General features: G+C 43.1%; 1 long non-coding RNA gene across 1 annotated transcript in view; it reads right to left on the bottom strand.

Moving 5' to 3' along the window:
* Positions 1-6,189: 6,189 nt before the first annotated feature.
* Positions 6,190-19,403, bottom strand: part of LOC130282010 (uncharacterized) — a 209,737-nt gene continuing 196,523 nt past the window's right edge. Inside the window, exon 3 of the long non-coding RNA XR_008846209.1 lies at positions 6,190-6,282. This is a non-coding gene — a long non-coding RNA (uncharacterized LOC130282010). The remainder of the gene's footprint in view (positions 6,283-19,403) is intronic.

Below are 19,403 nucleotides of genomic sequence, written 5' to 3' on the forward strand. Positions count from 1 at the left end.
GAAAATTTGGATTGTATATGACGCACTAATATTGCCGTGTTGAAAGTGAACTGTACCCGCTCACAAGTTTTTTTTCTCTAATTCTATTTTTGAATTCTGTTCAATCATTGAACTCAGTAGTAATACAATAAGCAGAAAGCTCCTAAGCTTGTTCTAGTGGAGACATAGGATTTTGAGATTTAAGAGGTGGGTGTGAATCTCAGAAGTGTGAATAACCTATATTGTTATGCTACTGCAGAAGCTATGGTTCTACCAGCAAAGAGCTATTTCTATTGGTTGCTTTTCTGGGAACAATCACTGTAGAGACCAGGCTGTTGGGAGGATGAGTAAGTGTTTCCATCAGTGCTTAATTAGGTAGACATAGCACCAGGGGCGGACATATCGCCTGTGCAGCCGGTTCAGCTGCACAGGACCCAGCGTGGGAGGGGGCCCGCCCTCACACGCTGGGCCGGTCCTACCATCGGACCCAGTGCACAGGGCCGCCATCAGGGGGTAAACCCATACACTTGTATGGGGCCCGGAGCTTCAGGGAGGCCCGGACGTCCCTGTACTTTTTTTTTCCGGCTAGTCAGTGAGTGACTGCGACTGTCACTCACTGACTCCTGGCTGGGTACCCATCAGAACTATGACCGGGCCTCATAGTCTGGGGGGCCCGCAGGACTATGAGGCCCGCTCTTTCTAGGGCGCGGGCCCCTTAAGAAGTACGGCAGGGCCGGACAGGCCAGGGGCTGATGGGAGTCGACGTGCCCCGCGCAGGCACGCAAGTCTACTCCTGTCACCTGACCTGTCCCAGCGCGATCTCCAGTTCATCATCTTCCCGACGGATCCTCCCCATGCAGTGACACTGACAGGAGCAGCAGCTGCACCGAACCCCGGCAGGGTGAGTGAACGGGGGGGGGGGGGGTTGGATGGGGGCTATGTTGTTTGCAGACTACAATGGTGATGAGAGGTGCAGGGGAACTGGTGAACTGGTGCTTGGGGTGTTATAGGGGTGATGAGAGGGGGGGGGTTATGGGGGTAATGAGAGGTGCAGGGGGTGTTATGGGGGGATGAGAGGTGCAGGGGGGTGTTATGGGGGGATGAAAGGTGCATGGGGAGGTTATGGGGGTGATGAGAGGTGCAGGGGGTTATGCAGGGGGGTGTTATGGGGGTAATGAGATGTGCAGGGGGGTGTTATGGGGGGGATGAGAGGTGCAGGGGGTGTTATGGGGGGATGAAAGGTGCATGGGGAGGTTATGGGGGTGATGAGAGGTGCAGGGGGGTTATGGGGGTGATGAGAGATGTAGGGGGTGTTATGGGAGTGATGAGAGATGCAGGGGGTGTTATGGGGGTGATGGGGGGGGGGTGTTATGGGGTGATGAGAGGTGCAGGGGGGGTTATGGGGGTGATAAGAGGTGCAGGAGGGTGTTATGGGGGTGAAGAGAGGTGCAGGGGGGTGTTATGGGGGTGGTGAGAGATGCAGGGGGCATTATAATAGTGATGAGGAGAGGTGCAGGGGTTATAGTAGTGATGAGGAGAGGTGCGGGGGTTATAGTAGTGATGAGGAGAGGTGCGGGGGTTATAGTAGTAATAAGGAGAGGTGCGGGGGTTATAGTAGTGATGAGGAGAGGTGCGGGGGTTATAGTAGTGATGAGGAGAGGTGTGTGGGGGGGTTATAGTAGTGATGAGGAGAGGTGTGTGGGGGGGTTATAGTAGTGATGAGGAGAGGTGTGTGGGGGGGTTATAGTAGTGATGAGGAGAGGTGTGTGGGGGGGTTATAGTAGTGATGAGAAGAGGTGTGGGGGGGGTTATAGTAGTGATGAGGAGAGGTGCGGGGGGGTTATAGCAGTGATGAGGAGAGGTGCAGGGGTTATAGTAGTGATGAGGAGAGGTGTGGGGGGGTTAGAGTAGTGATGAGGAGAGGTGTGGGGGGGTTATAGTAGTGATGAGGAGAGGTGCGGGGCTGGTTATAGTAGTGTTGAGGAGAGATTTGGCAGGGGTTATGGGGGTGATGAGGAATGATGAGGACACAGAGGATAAGAGGTATTATATTTAGTGGGTATAGTGTGTGGCAGGATTATATTTAGTGGGTACAGTGTATAGCAGTATTATATTCAGGGTACAGTGTGTGGCAGGATTATATTTAGTGGGTACAGTGTATAGCAGTATTATACTCAGGTTAGAGTTTATAGCATTATTATATTCAGGGTACGGTGTGTGGCAGGATTATATTTAGTGGGCACAGTGTGTAGCAGTATTATATTCAGGGTACAGTGTATAGTATTATTATATTCAGGGTACCGTGTATGAGCAGTATTATATTCAGGGTACAGTGTGTGGCAGTATTATATTTAGTGGGTACAATGTGTGGCAGTATTATATTCGGAGTACAGTGTGTGGCAGTATTATATTCAGGTTACAGTGTGTAGCAGGATTATATTTAGTGGATACAGTGTATAGCAGTATTATATTTAGTGGGTACAGTGTACAGCAGTATTGTATTCAGGTTACAGTGTCTGGCAATATTATATTTAGGGTACAGTGTGGGGCAGTATTTTATTTAGGGTACAGTGTGTGACAGTATTTTATTTAGGGTACTGTGTGGGGCAGTATTATATTTAGTGGGTACAGTGAATAGCAGTATTATATTTAGTGGGTACAGTGTATGGCAGTATGCTATTCATGGTACAGTGTGTGGCAGTATTATATTCAGGGTACAGTGTGTGGCAGGATTATATTCAGGGTACAGTGTGTGGCAGTATTATATTTAGTGGGTACAGTGTATAGCAGTATTATATTCAGGGTACAGTGTGGGGCAGTATTTTATTTAGGTTACACTTTCTGTCTTCATGCAGAGGATGAGGATCTGCTGACAGTGAGGAGCCAATGATGTCTGCATGTCAGACTCTGCAGAGAAGATGGAGCTGGGGGAAGACCTGGTCTCTGGACGAGATGAAGAAGAAAAGAAGACGTCACTCAGGTCACTGACATCATTGTGTGTTCTTATGACTGTCCCATCAGAGTGTAGTCACTTGTAAGTTCTGCAGTGATGATGGGTAAAACTGTGTCCAATCTGTGTCTCTTCAGCTGTTACAAAACTACAACTCCCATTGCCTGAGGCTCTCCAGACATGATGGGAGTTTTAGCTTTCCAACAGCTGGAGAACCACTTCAACCGAGGTGATCGGTGGGGGTCTCAGGCCTTGAGTTGTGTAAGGGGCCCTGAAATTTCTGATGGCAGCCCTGCCAGTGCACATATGACAGGGAAACCAGTCTTGCCCAGTCACTAAACTGCTACTTACATCTGCCCATGGGGACTTCCTGGCTGAGGTGCGTGCAGTGAGTGACGTCATCGCAAGCACCTGGACGCTGACGTCCAGCGCAGAGCGTGCGATGATGTCACTTATAGCGCGCACCTCTGCCAGGAAGTCCCCATGGGCAAATGTAAGTAGTGCAGGCCAGGTAAGAGTGTGTGGGTGAGTGAGAGTGTGTGTGTGTTTGTTTGTTGGGGTTATGCTACGCTACCTTATGTGGGGAATCTATGCTACCTAATGTGGGGAATATATGCTATGCTACCTAATGTGGGGAATCTATGCTACCTAATGTGGGGAATATATGCTATGCTACCTAATGTGGGGAATCTATGCTACCTAATGTGGGGAATATATGCTATGCTACCTAATGTGGGGAATCTTTGCTACACTACCTAATGTGGGGAATATATGCTACGCTACCTAATGTGGGGAATCTATGCCATGCTACCTAATGTGGGGAATATATGCTATGCTACGCTACCTAATGTGGGGCTACGCTACCTAATGTAGGGAATCTATGCTACGCTACCTAATGTGGGGAATATATGCTGCGCTACCTAATGTGGGGAATAAATGCTACGCTACCTAATGTGGGGAAATTATGCTACGTTACCTAATGTGGGGAAACTATGCAATGCTACCTAATGTGGGGAATATATGCTACATAATGTGGGGAAACTATGCTACCTAATGTGGGGAATCTATGCTACCTAATGTGGGGGAACTGCTGCCTATCTAATGCAGATTAATGTGAGTTGCAGTGCAATTTTATGGCATATTATTTTTTTTTTTGGGGGGGGGGGGGGGGGGCCCAGGCACATTCTTTGCACAGGGGCCCTCTGTTGTCTGTGTCCGCCCCTGCATAGCACTTCTAGATTCTTTGAACACCAGGTGGCACCACGATTCTATGTAAGTGAATAGGATAGGGGATAACGATCTGACTGTGGGGTGGTCTGACTACAAGTGTTGGGCGCGAATATTCGCATTTCAAATTTATATTGTAAATTTGCGAACATTGTGAATATATTTGCTATATATTTGAAATTATGAATTTTCGTATCATTATTATTTTTTTTTTCACAGAACACATCACAGTGATCATCATCCCTCTCTGCTTCCAGTTTGTGGTCTAAAGAAGGCTCCAATACTAGTTACTGTGTGAGACTGTGAAGCGCGAATATTTAGCATGAGCGCATATTCGCATAGTCCTTCTTTTAGCTTGTGGGCCAATGAGAATGATGCAAATACACTTGTCAGAGGTTATCAACATCCCTAGCAACCAATAGTAAAGTTTCCCACCCCTTCACTATATAAGCTTCCTCCCAGCAGTGTTTTTTTTAAGTTTCATGTGCGATTACGCAAATATACAACGAATACACGCATAGGCGATTACGCAAATGTGCAACAAATATGCGCATTTGCGATTACGTGAATATGCAATGAATACGCAAATATACAATGAATATAACGAATATGCGAAGTTCACAAATATAGGATGAAAATTCGTCCATATATTCGCGAAATATCGTGAATTTGAATACGGCCAATGTCACTACTGACTACTGGCGACCTAAGTCTCCCATCAGAATGGAGTGGTGGGACATGCATATGTGTTGACGCACCATTAATGCACCATGGGAGCCACAAAGATATCCAAATGATGTACCTGACTTTACCTGGCAGCTATTATAGAGAATAAAAGGAACAGAAATAGCATGTGCACTCCACCGCTTCATTCTAATGGCAGACTTGAATTGCTGTGATCAGTGGTGGCCCCAGGAGTCAGACCACCAACCCCTGCTTCCCGAGAACAAATAGTTACCCCTATCCTGAAGTTATCCTGGATATTACTTGTAATTGTGGGACAACTCATATCACTCTACACTGGATCTTTTAGTTTGGTAGAATAACTCCTGATCCCAGCAGTTTATCTTAAACAGACACTTACAAAGTCTGATAAATTTTGTTAAATTTAAAACAAAGGTTATGAATAGATTGTTTCTTTATGAAGTTCAATACCAGAGGACTTTTCTGCATTTAATACTGGTGCTAAATCATTAAAATCACTACCATACATTAAATATTACTTATTATGTCTCAATAGAGGAAAATGACCAAAAAGCATAAATTTGTATTATATATGGTAATCCTTTATTGTACATTTAACATAAATGCCCAGTTGTAATTCATAAATGTAATAAAATTAACTCACTTTTATCTAGTGTCCAGTAATGCATCATTTTTTGTGGACTGCATTAAACGGTTCTATTAAAGTGGAGAATCTTTAATTAATTTACAACTCTGAAAAGCAGGAATATTTTGACTTCCAAAAACAAAAATAAGCCAAGGTCAATTTATTGATTGGGGTGATAGGCATGCAGCATGTTACAATGTCCCGTTAGGGCAAATATTCAGCTCCATGGAAAGTTGGTAGAAAAGGGGTGACTCCAACTAATATCATCTCCTGCTATTTGTAAGAGAAAAAACCCAGTCAAGAGAAATGCAAAAAATATAAAATCTGAATGTACAATATATTTGAGGCTGAATAATTTTTTCTGAAATTTCTGCTTCTGTTGGTTTTTGTTTGTCAATTTAGAAGTAAACCAACTCACGACATCAGAGGATCGTTACATTACCAGATGATATTTTTAGGGATGTTTCCATTATGCTGGGGTCCCAACTTGTTAAGGTAATAGGTAGGAGAGAGTAGGGTGGTCTGGCACTAACAAGATTAAGGCTGTCTAGATATATGTAGCAGTGGAGTGCGGTGGTGACAACCAGAGTGAAGTTGATGTCATCGGTGCAATGTCTGGGATAATTCAAGATACACTGTAAGTATAGAAGACAGGACAGCACTCACCATTCAAAGGAGCTTTATTGAAGCATTCCAGTAGTAACGGGCAGGTGCAGTGGTGGAGGTGGGGGATGTAACCGGGACAGACTGTTTCAAGCTCTCAAAGCGCTTCATCAAAGCGGTGTGCAACTTCCACCTAAAACGTGACATCATAAATAGGCATCACGGTCAGCGGCGTCATCATGAAAAGTCAAAGCAAAGTGAACATGTGACTAACATACCAGGCACATGGTGTGAAAACATGTGACTCAAACTAAAAACAGAAACAAAGACAACATGTAGCTGACTGATGCTATTAACCCCTTAAGGACGCAGCCCATTTTGGCCTTAAGGACGCAGAACATTTTATTTTTACGTTTTCATTTTTTCCTCCTCGCCTTCAAAAAATCATAACTCTTTTATATTTTCATCCACAGACTGGTATGAGGGCTTGTTTTTTGCGCGACCAGTTGTCCGTTGTAATGCCATCACTCACTTTACCATAAAATGTATGGCGCAACAAAAAAAATACTATGTGAGGGGAAATTAAAAAGAAAACCGCAATTTTGCTAATTTTGGGAGGTTTCGTTTTCATGCCGTACAATTTACAGTAAAAGTGACATGTGTTCTTTTTTCTTTGGGTAAAATGATACCTGTAATAACATACTTTTCTATTACTGTTGCGCTTAAAAAAAATCACAAACTTTTTAACCAAATTAGTACGTTTAAGATCACCCTATTTGAAGACCTATAACTTTTTCATTTTTCCGTATAAGCGGCGGTATGATGGCTCATTATTTGCGCCGTGGTCTGTACTTTTTATTGATACCATATTTGCTTGTATAAAACTTTTAATACATTTTTTATAAAAAAAAATTTTATAAAATGTTGTAAAAAAGCATCTGTTTTGGAATTTATTTTTTTTACGTTCACGCCATTCACCATACGGTATCATTAACATTTTATTTTTATAAAGTATACAAAAAAAGAGGATTGCAGCAGCACACATTGGTCAAAAAATTAAGGCTCTTAGCGCACTTTTTGATCAAAACGTGTCCCCCATCGACCACGGGGAGGTGGCCTCATTTAGGATGGGACCCTAGCACAAATTCTGAGCCTAACACTCAACTATCCCCTCACCTCTGCTGGGCATATATCCTCTGACTGGGTGACATGCTGGATCTATTCAAAACTTCACCTGTGAAGAAGGGGGAGGGGTGCACAGCTAAAGAGGGTGCCATTTCCCCCTGAATTGTACATACAAGAAAAAAGAAAGATAGCCAGCACAACAGCCTAATACACGGGTGCACACTGCCATGGCAATACAGAGTATACAAAAAAGAGGATTGCAGCAGCACACATTGGTCAAAAAATTGAGGCTCTTAGCGCACTGTTTGATCAAAATGTGTCCCCCATTCACCACGGGGACCCTAGCACAAATTCTGAGCCTAACACTCAACTATCCCCTCACCTCTGCTGGGCATATAGCCTCTGACTGGGTGACATGCTGGATCTATTCAAAACTCCACCTGTGAAGAAGGGGGAGGGGTGCACAGCTAAAGAGGGTGCCATTTCCCCCTGAATTGTACATACAAGAAAAAAGAAAGATAGCCAGCACAACAGCCTAATACACGGGTGCACACTGCCATGGCAATACAGAGTTTCCAAAAAAGAGGATTGCAGCAGCACACATTGGTCAAAAAATTGATTCTCTTAGCGCACTGTTTGATCAAAATGTGTCCCCCATTCACCACGGGGACCTTAGCACAAATTCTGATCCTAACGCTCAACTATCCACTTACCTCTGCTGGGCATATAGCCTCTGACTGGGTGACATGCTGGATCTATTTAAAACTCCACCTGTGAAGAAGGGGGAGGGGTGCACAGCTAAAGAGGGTGCCATTTCCCCCTGAATTGTACATACAAGAAAAAAGAAAGATAGCCAGCACAACAGCCTAATACACGGGTGCACACTGCCATGGCAATACAGAGTATACAAAAAAGAGGATTGCAGCAGCACACATTGGTCAAAAAATTGAGGCTCTTAGCGCACTGTTTGATCAAAATGTGTCCCCCATTCACCACGGGGACCCTAGCACAAATTCTGATCCTAACGCTCAACTATCCACTTACCTCTGCTGGGCATATAGCCTCTGACTGGGTGACATGCTGGATCTATTTAAAACTCCACCTGTGAAGAAGGGGGAGGGGTGCACAGCTAAAGAGGGTGCCATTTCCCCCTGAATTGTACATACAAGAAAAAAGAAAATAGCCAGCACAACAGCCTAATACACGGGTGCACACTGCCATGGCAGATACAGAGTATACAAAAAAAGAGGATTGCAGCAGCACACATTGGTCAAAAAATTTAGGCTCTTAGCACACTTTTTTGATCAAAATGGCACCCTCTTTAGCTGTGCACCCCTCCCCCTTCTTCACAGGTGGAGTTTTAAATAGATCCAGCATGTCACCCAGTCAGAGGCTATATGCCCAGTAGAGGTGAGTGGATAGTTGAGCGTTAGGCTCAGAATTTATGCTAGGGTCCCATCCTAAATGAGGTCACCTCTCCATGGTGGATGGGGGACACGTTTTGATCAAAAAGTGCGCTAAGAGCCTCAATTTTTTGACCAATGTGTGCTGCTGCAATCCTCTTTTTTTGTATACTCTGTATCTGCCATGGCAGTGTGCACCCGTGTATTAGGCTGTTGTGCTGGCTATTTTCTTTTTTCTTGTATGTACAATTCAGGGGGAAATGGCACCCTCTTTAGCTGTGCACCCCTCCCCCTTCTTCACAGGTGGAGTTTTAAATAGATCCAGCATGTCACCCAGTCAGAGGCTATATGCCCAGCAGAGGTGAGTGGATAGTTGAGCGTTAGGTTCAGAATTTGTGCTAGGGTCCCATCCTAAATGAGGCCAAGTCCCCGTGGTGGATAAGGGACACTTTTTGATCAAAAAGTTTGCTAAGAGCCTAAATTTTTTGACCAATGTGTGCTGCTGCAATCCTCTTTTTTTGTATACTCTGTATCTGCCAAGGCAGTGTGCACCCGTATATTAGACTGTTGTGCTGGCTATTTTATTTTTTATTTTATTTTAATAGTTCAGATATTTACGCACGAGGAAATACAAAATATGTATATAAAATATTTGTTTTACACTTTTTGGGGGTGAAATAGGGGAAATGGGTCAATTTACGTTTTTATTGGGGGACGGGGTTTTTCAAAAATGTTTTACTTTTATTTTTACACTTTAATAGTCCCCATTCGATTGCTAATCCTGTTTAGTGCTATGTATAGAACATAGCACTGATCAGGATTATCGGTCATCTTCTGCTCTGGTCTGCGGGAAGGCAGATCAGAGCAGAAGACTCCCGGAAGGCAGCGGAGGCAGGTGAGGGGACCTTCGGCTGCCTTGCTGGATGATCGGATTGCCGCGGCAGCGCTGCGGGCGATCCGATCATCCAATTAAGTGACCGCGATGCTGCAGATGCCGTGATCGGTATTGATCACGGCATCTGAGGGGTTAATGGCGGACATCCGTGGGATCGCGAATGTCCGCCATTACAGGTGGGTCCCTGGCTGCGATCAACAGCCGGAACCTGCCGCGCATGATCCAGGCATCGCTCCGATGCCCGCGGTTATGCTTAGGACGTAAATGTACGTCCTGGTGCGTTAAGTACCGCATCACCAGGACGTACATTTACGTCCTTCGACGTTAAGGGATTAAATTCAATAACATTATATATATATATATATATATATATATATATGTGTGTGTGTGTCTCTGCTTTAAGTTTGAGAATCCAATAGGCTTCCTTACGTAAGGAAATGGTCTGCCAATCACCACCTCTTGGGACTTAACCCTCTCCAGGCTGGCAAGTTTTAGGACACTCAGGTCCCCTGCATGGGTTTCCTTTATGTGGGCAATCAATCTGGGAGCACGTACTCCCGTCCGAACCGTCCAATTCCAGGATATACCAGTGTCTGCGGAGTGTGTTGGCTATAGCACTATTCATATTAGAATTGGCCAGAGAAAAAACAAATCTTTTCTGGCATAGCAGGGCGGAACTTCGGACTGTTATTGCCCTCGCAAGACTATTGTCAATAATCTTCAAGTCAGCAGCTTGGGTCAAAAAAGTGTCATTGTTACTATTAATTTTGTTTAAACGTAAAACTTGAGAATAAGGGATACTGCATTTAACGTGATTAGGATGTGAGCTGTTAAAGTGAAGTAGGGAATTGCGAGCAATACTCTTGCGATATCCCTGGGTCATCAGCATACCTCAATAACTTTCAATTTGACATCTAAAAAACTGAGTTCCGAACTCCCAAATACAGAGGTAAATAGCATGTTCTCTTGATTAGTCTCGTTCAGGTAGGTGACAAACGTATGAAAGCTAATTTCTGAACCCTCCCAAATGATTAGGATGTCGTCGCCAAACCTAAAAATGCATTAAGTTGTTTATAAGTGGTGACGTCACCTAGGAGGCGTTCTTTTTCCAGGTCATACATTTCACTGGACATCAGAATGATACTGCCTCCTTTATCAGCCCTTATGACTCGCAAATCCGGCCTGGAGTTGAGCCACTTAAGTGCCCCCATCTCACCTCCAGATAGATTACTCCTAGGTTGAGGGTAGATTAACACCTTCACATCCTGTTCCACCGCCCGCGTGAACAGGTCAATAGAGCTGCCCATAGGGACAGTAGAAGGGTTTCCTCATCTAAAGGACAAAACTTCTCTGGTGGGTGAAGAAGGGGGAACAGGTTCTCCTTAAGACAGATGACATACTGTGTTTAAAATGTTACGATCCTCTGGGGTTGCCCCCAAAATTGGGGAAAACCCAAGGGGGCCTATCACTGCAGGGACCTCTCCTTCTTTATGGATCTTATGAGATAACTTCATGTTGCCCCTTTTGAATGCTTTGTGCAGATTTATTTTTCTAGTAGCCTTCAAAAGATCTATTTTGAATTGAACCGGATCAAAAGGCTCGTACTATCCATAGTTGAGGCCTTTCGAAAGAAGAGACTGACAATCGTTGGATAGGGGGATGTTGGTTAAATTAACCACAATATTAGTATTGCTGGATGTCTCTAGTCTCTCCAGGACACCCCTTTTCTCTTCAACTGGGATGTGCCTTCTCTTTTTCCTTCTCCCCCTTCTAATTCTCTTCCTAAAGGGATGGGACCGATGGGAGTGTTTTTCCTCTCAGCTTGAACGGTAGGCTTCTGGTCTACTTTAGGAGGGTGTGCTGCCTCATCTGACTGACTTTCGTCAGAGTCCGATGTCCAGAAGTCGGATGGTTGACGTCGCTGGTTGTCTCGTCTCTGATTGAATGGTGTACTGCGGTGCTTATTGGTTTTCTGTTCAAGTAAGTATCTGCAAGGCATCATAGTCCGCCTTATCTCTGACAAACTTCTCCCATTTTTGCTCCATAATTTCAGATTGGGCTACAGATACCTTCTTCTCTAGTTTCCTCAGAAATGAATCATATGCTGTCTCACTGACTCTTGTGCGATATTCTGTTTTTATTATGCACAAGTCTGCTGTTACTTCTTCATATTCAGATTTGTTTTTGCTCAGGATGATTTTAGTGAGATTCTGAGCATGTTCTAAGTGTGCCCGGTCCCATTCAGACATAAACTGGGGGTCTTCTGTAAACTGGGACCTTGTTAAGAATAGCTAGGAAAATTAAATGAATTAGAAAAAGTATACACAAGATGGGGAATTCACTAAGACAGGTGTTTCACACGGCAGTCTTAAAATGTACCTGTCATTAAAAAAACTTTTTACATGTCACAGAGACATGTTAAATCTTCTTTCACACTGCCATTGTGAAATGGCAGTGCGACGGACGTCCGGAAACACAGGGAGAATAGCGGGTGAAAAAAATATATCATGCAACTTCTTTTTCTCCCTCTACTCCCGTCAAAAAACAATGGCCCCTGACGGACCCCATAATAGTAAATAGGAACTGTCGGGACCCGTTGTTGACCGTTGTCATGGAAGTATGAAAGGAGCCTAAGAAAAAAACTGATATAATTGCACTGAAGTAGGCTTGGTGTCTAAGTAGACGATGGAATGGAAGTCAGTAGGTCAACATCCCTGACAGTTGGCTTTAAGTGGACTTTAAGAAGGAGATGTGACGGCATCCAGAAGTACATAATCTTCAAATGTTTATTGAGAACATACATGTAAATTTTAGACCCTGATCTTCATCAAGAACAACCTCGACAAAGGGCTAAAATGTAATTTTTTTGACATTATTTTTGTGAATCTCATCCAATAATTTAATACAATCTTAAATCTCTCTTTCCAGTGCTGAGTACTAGTAGCCCCTTTTCCAGGAGAAGGGCTTCTGGAAAAGGGGCTAGACTTTGGAAAAGGGATAAGATGTGTAGGGGCGGAGTACCCCTTTAATTAAGAATTGATTTTAGAAAATTGATTATTTTTTCCTATAAATTATTATTATTATTATTATTATGTTTGCATCTACCTGATTTTCTCTATATTTAGAAACAATCATTTAAACTTATGTGATACAATATTCTATAATGGGTATCTCCAGTGAAGTAACATTTTTAGGATCTACTAGGATTTAGCGAAGAACGAATGGATAGAATACAGATTCGCTCCCTTATTGTAGTTGCTTTCCTCTTCTTGGCTTCTGACACCATCAACAAATCCAAGTGTGCCTCGGGCTAAAGTATAAGAAATACTGTATCCAATTTACACACAGAAATAAACACCTCTTCAGTTGGTCCTACATAATCACTAAACAAAACCGGGGGAAGATTTTTTTGATGTATATTCTAAGCAGCTGTGACCCTGAATTTCTGGAGAAAATAACACTATTACCTAAAGAAGTCTTGCGCTGGGATCCCAAGCAGCATCACAATTTCCTTTCTTGTTTACTAAAAAGCTAATATTTTGGCTTTTGTGTCACACCTTAGCATATTGCTTAGATATATTCGTACGTTGAGATTGTGTTTTATTCCCCTGCTCGGCAAAGAGAACAGAGCAAAACTCTCTAAGGATTCTACTTGATTCCTGTATTGAGGAGAAAGCGTTTTTTTCAGTGGCAGGTATCTCAAGTTCAACCGGTACTGAGACTGGAGGAGAATTGGAATTTAGTAAAACAGTAGCCGGGGTTGGTGAGAATGAATCAGATATGAAAATGTTACAAGCAATAAATTAACACACAGCATGGGGGTGATAGCTTAATCCTGTCTAGTCCAAACAGTACCTGACACCCATTATTGTTATAGTAGGTAACTCATTGTAACAGAACTGGAGTGAAAATGATCATCCCCAAGTGGTTTGAAGCCAGGCAGTAGGTTTGATAATGTGATTCTAAGGCAGACAATGTACAGGATAACACGGGTATACGGAATATAGGTCAATTAAAGCAATACACATTTTTTTTCACTTTTCTTTTTTTGCATAACTAAGAAAGACCGTGTCAGGGTCAACGTTATCTTCCGGGGGGATGTGAGCTGGTTCCCTGTTAATACTCAGAGCTGTTTATTTTCCCAGAGTACAAAGGAGTGTTAAATGCAACCATGGGACTCTACGGCAAAAAGTGAGATGGTACCCGTGACCACCATTGGCAGAAAATGGGTTCAGGAAATAGCGAGGTTGGGATTTTCATGGTACCAACTGTCTTTGAGTCCCTTTCTTGACTGCACAATGCCTTGTATTCCAAATTTTTGAACAGTCAATTTCCTTCATAATCGAAAAGATCTTTTCATTCTGTAGAATAATGTTTATATCTAACTATCTATATAACAAACCACCATGATGGAGCGACAGTCTACACCAGTGGTCTCAAACCTTGGCCCTCTAGAGGTTGCAAAACTTCAACTCCCAGCATGCCCGGACAGCCGTTGGCTGTCCGGGCATGCTGGGAGTTTAAGTTTTGCGACATATGGAGTTTGAGACCACTAGTCTATGCCATAAATGTCTGATCTGGGAAGACTCCAGAAGTGTAAGCTGGGGTTACCTGCTTTTTCATTCAGCACTATACAAATACCCTTTAAAGGAGCAACCTGGGTACTAGTCATAGTCTACACTAGACACAAAGGGGGAGATTCATCAAGACCTGTGCTGAGGAAAAGTTGCTGAGTTGCCCATAGCAACCAATCAGATCGCTTCTTTCACTCATGAAAAGGCCTCTGAAAAATAAAAAAAAAGCGATCTGATTGGTTGCTATGGGCAACTAATCAACTTTTCCTCTGCGCAGGTTTTGATGAATCTCCCCCATTAATATAATTACTGTTTTGTCTAAATGTCTTCTTAAAGTAGCTTTGACTAAAACTCATAATTTGACCTATGATAGTGTTTCCCTATAAGGGTACGTACGAAATTAGAGCGGAATTCTGCACGCTGAATTGCGCAGTATGCACTCCTAACAATAGTGTGAATGGGTCTTCCATGGACCTGTTCACACTGCGGAATTTCAGCGGCGGACAGTTCCACAGCTGAAATTTATCTGCGCAAAAGAAGAACATGTTCATTCTTTGAGCAGAAGTCCGAGTAGCCAGCCATCAATGGTCATGGCGCAGTGCTGTGCGGTTCTACCGCCCAAGTATTTTGTAAATCGGAGATTTGCGAGCTGAGATTTTGTTTACATTACGCAGTGTGAACATACACATTACTAGACCTATTGTCCCCCAACAGCAGTTGTTTTGTCTGATGGTTGGGAATTGGAAGCCACAAAAAACGGCCACAAGTTGTAAACCCCGGATATAGAACAATGGAAGGTGTTGAAGAAAAAGCCTTTTTGCCCAATTGACAAGTTCTGTCACTGATGATAATATCAAAGTTAAAAATTTAAAAAGAAATGTAATTAAAAAAATTTGAAATGTGAATAAGCCCCTTCTCTAATAAAAAAATAAATCACCCCATTTCTCAAGTTATATAAATTTAAAATAAATAAATAACTAAACATATTTGGTATCGCTATCAAGTGCCAGAACTATTAAAAAACAATGCTAATTATACCAAATGGTGAGCAGCATAAATGTAGAAAAAAAATAGAAAATCACACATTTTTGGTCACATTACATCCCACAAAAATTGAATAAAAAGTAATCAAAAAGTCATATATATGCACAAGTGGTACCGAAAAAAAGAAAAGTAATTAAAGACACAAAAAATAAGAGTAATAGGGCGTCAGAATAGGGACATTTTTAACATATTTAAATTGGTTAAAAAAAATAGATTTTTTTAAAAAAGCAGTAAAATAATAGAAAGCATATAAACATGAGTAATATTTAAATCGTATTGACCTACAGAATAAAGAGAACTGTTACGCTGAGCGCTCCGGGTCCCCGCTCCTCCCCGGAGCGCTCGCAACATCCTCGCATTTGCAGCGCCCCGGTCAGACCTGCTGACCGGGTGCGCTGCAATACCTCTCTCAGCCGGGATGCGATTCGCGATGCGGGAGGCGCCCGCTCACGATGCGCATCCCGGCTCCTGTACCTGACTCGCTCTCCGTCAGTCTTGTCCCGGCGCGCGCGGCCCCGCTCCTTAGGGCGCGCGCGTGCCGGGTCTCTGCTATTTAAAGGGCCACTGCGCCACTGATTGGCGCAGCAGGCTTAATTAGTGTGTTCACCTGTGCACTCCCTATTTATACCTCACTTCCCCTGCACTCCCTCGCCGGATCTTGTTGCCATTGTGCCAGTGAAAGCGTTTCCTTGTGTGTTCCTAGCCTGTGTTCCAGACCTCCTGCCGTTGCCCCTGACTACGATCCTTGCTGTCTGCCCTGACCTTCTGCTACGTCCGACCTTGCTTTTGTCTACTCCCTTGTACCGCGCCTATCTTCAGCAGTCAGAGAGGTTGAGCCGTTGCTGGTGGATACGACCTGGTTGCTACCGCCGCTGCAAGACCATCCCGCTTTGCGGCGGGCTCTGGTGAATACCAGTAGCAACTTAGAACCGGTCCACCAGCACGGTCCACGCCAATCCCTCTCTGGCACAGAGGATCCACCTCTAGCCAGCCGAATCGTGACAAGAACATGTCTGTTTTACCATAATGTGTACAGCAAAAAAAAAAAAAAAGCACCCTCAAAATTTGTTTGTTTTGTCGTTTTCTTCAATTCCTCTCCACAAATAAGTTTTTTTTTCCATTGAGCCATACATGGCCATAAATGGAAAAATGAAAGGTGTCGATTGGTCACACAAAAACAAGCCCTTATATGGGTCTGTGGATGGAATAAGAAAAGGAGGAGGAAAGAAATTAAAGGGGTATTCCGGCCAAAAACATCTTATCCCCTATCGAAAGGATAGGGGATAAGATGTCTGATCGCGGGGGGCGGCGCTTGGACCCCCCGCAATCTCCCTGCAGCAGCCCTCATTCTATGCGTAGCTGCGTCTGAAGTTTCAGAAACCTTGGGGCTTCCGAGATGGGGATGTGATGTCACACCCCCTCCATTCATTTCTATGGGAGGGGGCGTAACAGCCGCAACACCCCCCCCTCCCATAGACATGAATGGAGGGGGTGTGACGTGACATCACGTCCCCGTCTCGGAAGCCCGGAGGTTTCTGAAACTTCAGACGCAGCTATGCATATAATGCGGGCTGCTGCAGGGAGATCGCGGGTGTCCAGTGGCGGGCCCCCCGCAATCAGACATCTTATCCCCTATCCTTTCGATAGGGAATCAGATGTTTTTGCAGGAATACCCCTTTAAAACACAAAAATGAAAATTGGCCATGTCCTCAACAGATAAATAAGGGTTGTTAAAAAGGGTCTAATGTTGTTTTCACAGAAACAGCGCCATTCTATGGTATTGCACCTTTACTAGAAAAGGATGCTGATGCAATACCAGAGCCAGAAAGAAACAAGGTGGAGGGGAAAAAAAACTTTCGATTTTTCTCTTTCTTTCTTTTTTTTTTTTTTATTTTTTTTTATCTCAGACAACAGCCTTAGGGCTACACTAGTCAGTAATGTAATATATGAATGGACCAATTCACCAACCAATTTACATACTGAAAAAATGTCAGTATTATTGACTATTATTAGTACTATTATTAGCTCCTTCTATAAACACCATTGTGCTTATACACCTTCAGATCCATTCCTCATACTAAAGAAGGATAACATAGAGAAGATCTTTTCTAGGACATTTTGCTCTTTTATTCTAAAGCTAGGCTGAAAAAAAGGCAATTAAATCTAAGGCCAGATGGAAAGGAAAATGAGGCTAGTCCTATTTGTATACCTGGAGTAATTTCCATTTAGCTGATCCTAAACCAAATAATTGTCCGAATTAATTCTGCTCCTAATCTGAATGCTGAACAAAAGGCAAATGATCTTATGTTCAATTTATTTTACTTAACTTTCATCACTTCTGTTTGAAATAGACTTAAGTTATAAATAATATGACATCTTAACACGCTCTTATCTTCTCCCACAATGCAGGTGCTTTACAAGTAGTAGTACGTATCCTTCATATCCTTTTATATAATAAACTGGTACTGGCCTGCACAGTACATCTTATTGTCGACATCTAATATATGGAAGGGCAGACCTTTTTGTTACTGGGGTAATTATGCATTTAGTAAAGTTTACTGACATATAACGTAGTGATGTACAGTGGGTACATCTTGCGGATGCGCCAACGGCAGTCACAGAGGGACTGCAAAGCAAGCTCCCGGCTGCAGCCGGGAGCTCGCTCTGCAGTCCCTCTGTGACTTCCGTTGGCTCATCTGCAGTGTGGAATACGATGCAGATGCGCCAAGAATACAGTCAGTATTCAAGATAAAACAGTCTCTGCACATAGAATAAAAATACAAAGTCACATCCCAGTATAAATATAATGGCAGACAAACATAAGGATAAGTCTTGGAGATGCGAGACTGCATGGACCGAACACAGTAAAACGAACAGAAAAGCAAAAAAAAAACAGAAAAGCAAACAAAAAGGGTATATGGTAAAGGTCAGCAAACAGCAGGTGACCCTAAAGGACAGTAAAAACTCCAGCATCTTTCCATTCACATAGAGAGCAAAAATGTATTAATCCAATGGAGGATAGACGGTCACTGACATAGGTATAAACTCCAATAATAAAGAATCACCACTGATCCTAGAGATTCTGGTGGCCAGTCATGGAATATGAACAGAGGGTCAAAGGGGAGGAGCACCATGCACCCCACACCAACAGAAATTTAGCCGGGCATTTCCTATTCTTATAGACAAGGTGGAAAAAGGGTATGACAGCATTAATCAGATCTCTCCACTTAGCCATGGTAGGGGGTCTCCGTTCCATCCATCGAAGATCCTTGCCAAGAACAATAATTCCCATCCGTAATTCTGAATATACACAGCAAGGGATCTAGTGGAGGAGGAGGATTCACAAGAGTATCGAGGAGTTGCAACACTTCAGTCCAAAAATCTACAATATATGGGCACGCCCTAAGGATGTGCCAGAAATCTGCCCGAGCTGCAACACAACTTTTTTTTTTTTTTTTTAAATGAATAAAATTTATTTGAATGAGTTTATTATTGGCAGCCAGAGATATTACCATGTGAGAGGAAAGAATCTCCTCCCAAACATCATCAGAAGGGAAGGGATACACTCTGCACCGGTTTTGATAAATCTCCCCCTATGTTCCTAATTTTTTCTCTTTAATAGTAAAAACTTTTCATATGTCCATAGAACCCTCAGACCCTGACCGATGATGAAAATGAGCGGGAAGACAGCTCTATGTCTATAAGACCTGGACCACCCCATAGTCTAACAGTGTATGTCCGTCCAGGTCAAGTGACATAGAGAGAACTAGCAAAGAGCAAACTTCTCAGACCACAACCGGAAAAAAAACTGTTGATATTATAGAAGTTGGTTTCTTTATGACAGTGCCCATTTAATATCTAGATGTAAAAAATGTATAGATGTTATAGGGATGATTATAAAGAAAAATATAAATAAAAATTCAGTGCTTCAAATCATTACTGAGAATTTATTGAACAACCCTCTCCAGTCTGACCACAGTGCTCTCTACTGACACCTCTGTCCGTGTCAGGAACTGTCCAGAGGAGGAGCAAATCCCTATAGCAAAGCTCCCCCGCTCTGGACAGTTCCTGACACGGACAGAGGAGGCAGCAGAGAGCACTGTGGTCAGACAGGAAAGAACTTCACAACTTTCTCTGGAACATACAGCAGCTGATAAGTACTGGAAGGATTAAGATATTAAAGTAGAAGTCATTTACAAGTCTGTATAACTTCCTGGTAATGGTTGAATTGAAAAAAAAAATTACATTTCCACTGAAGTACCCCTTTAATGCC

Source organism: Hyla sarda, chromosome 7, assembly GCF_029499605.1.
Source record: "Hyla sarda isolate aHylSar1 chromosome 7, aHylSar1.hap1, whole genome shotgun sequence".
In the NCBI taxonomy this organism is placed as follows: Eukaryota; Metazoa; Chordata; class Amphibia; order Anura; family Hylidae; genus Hyla; species Hyla sarda.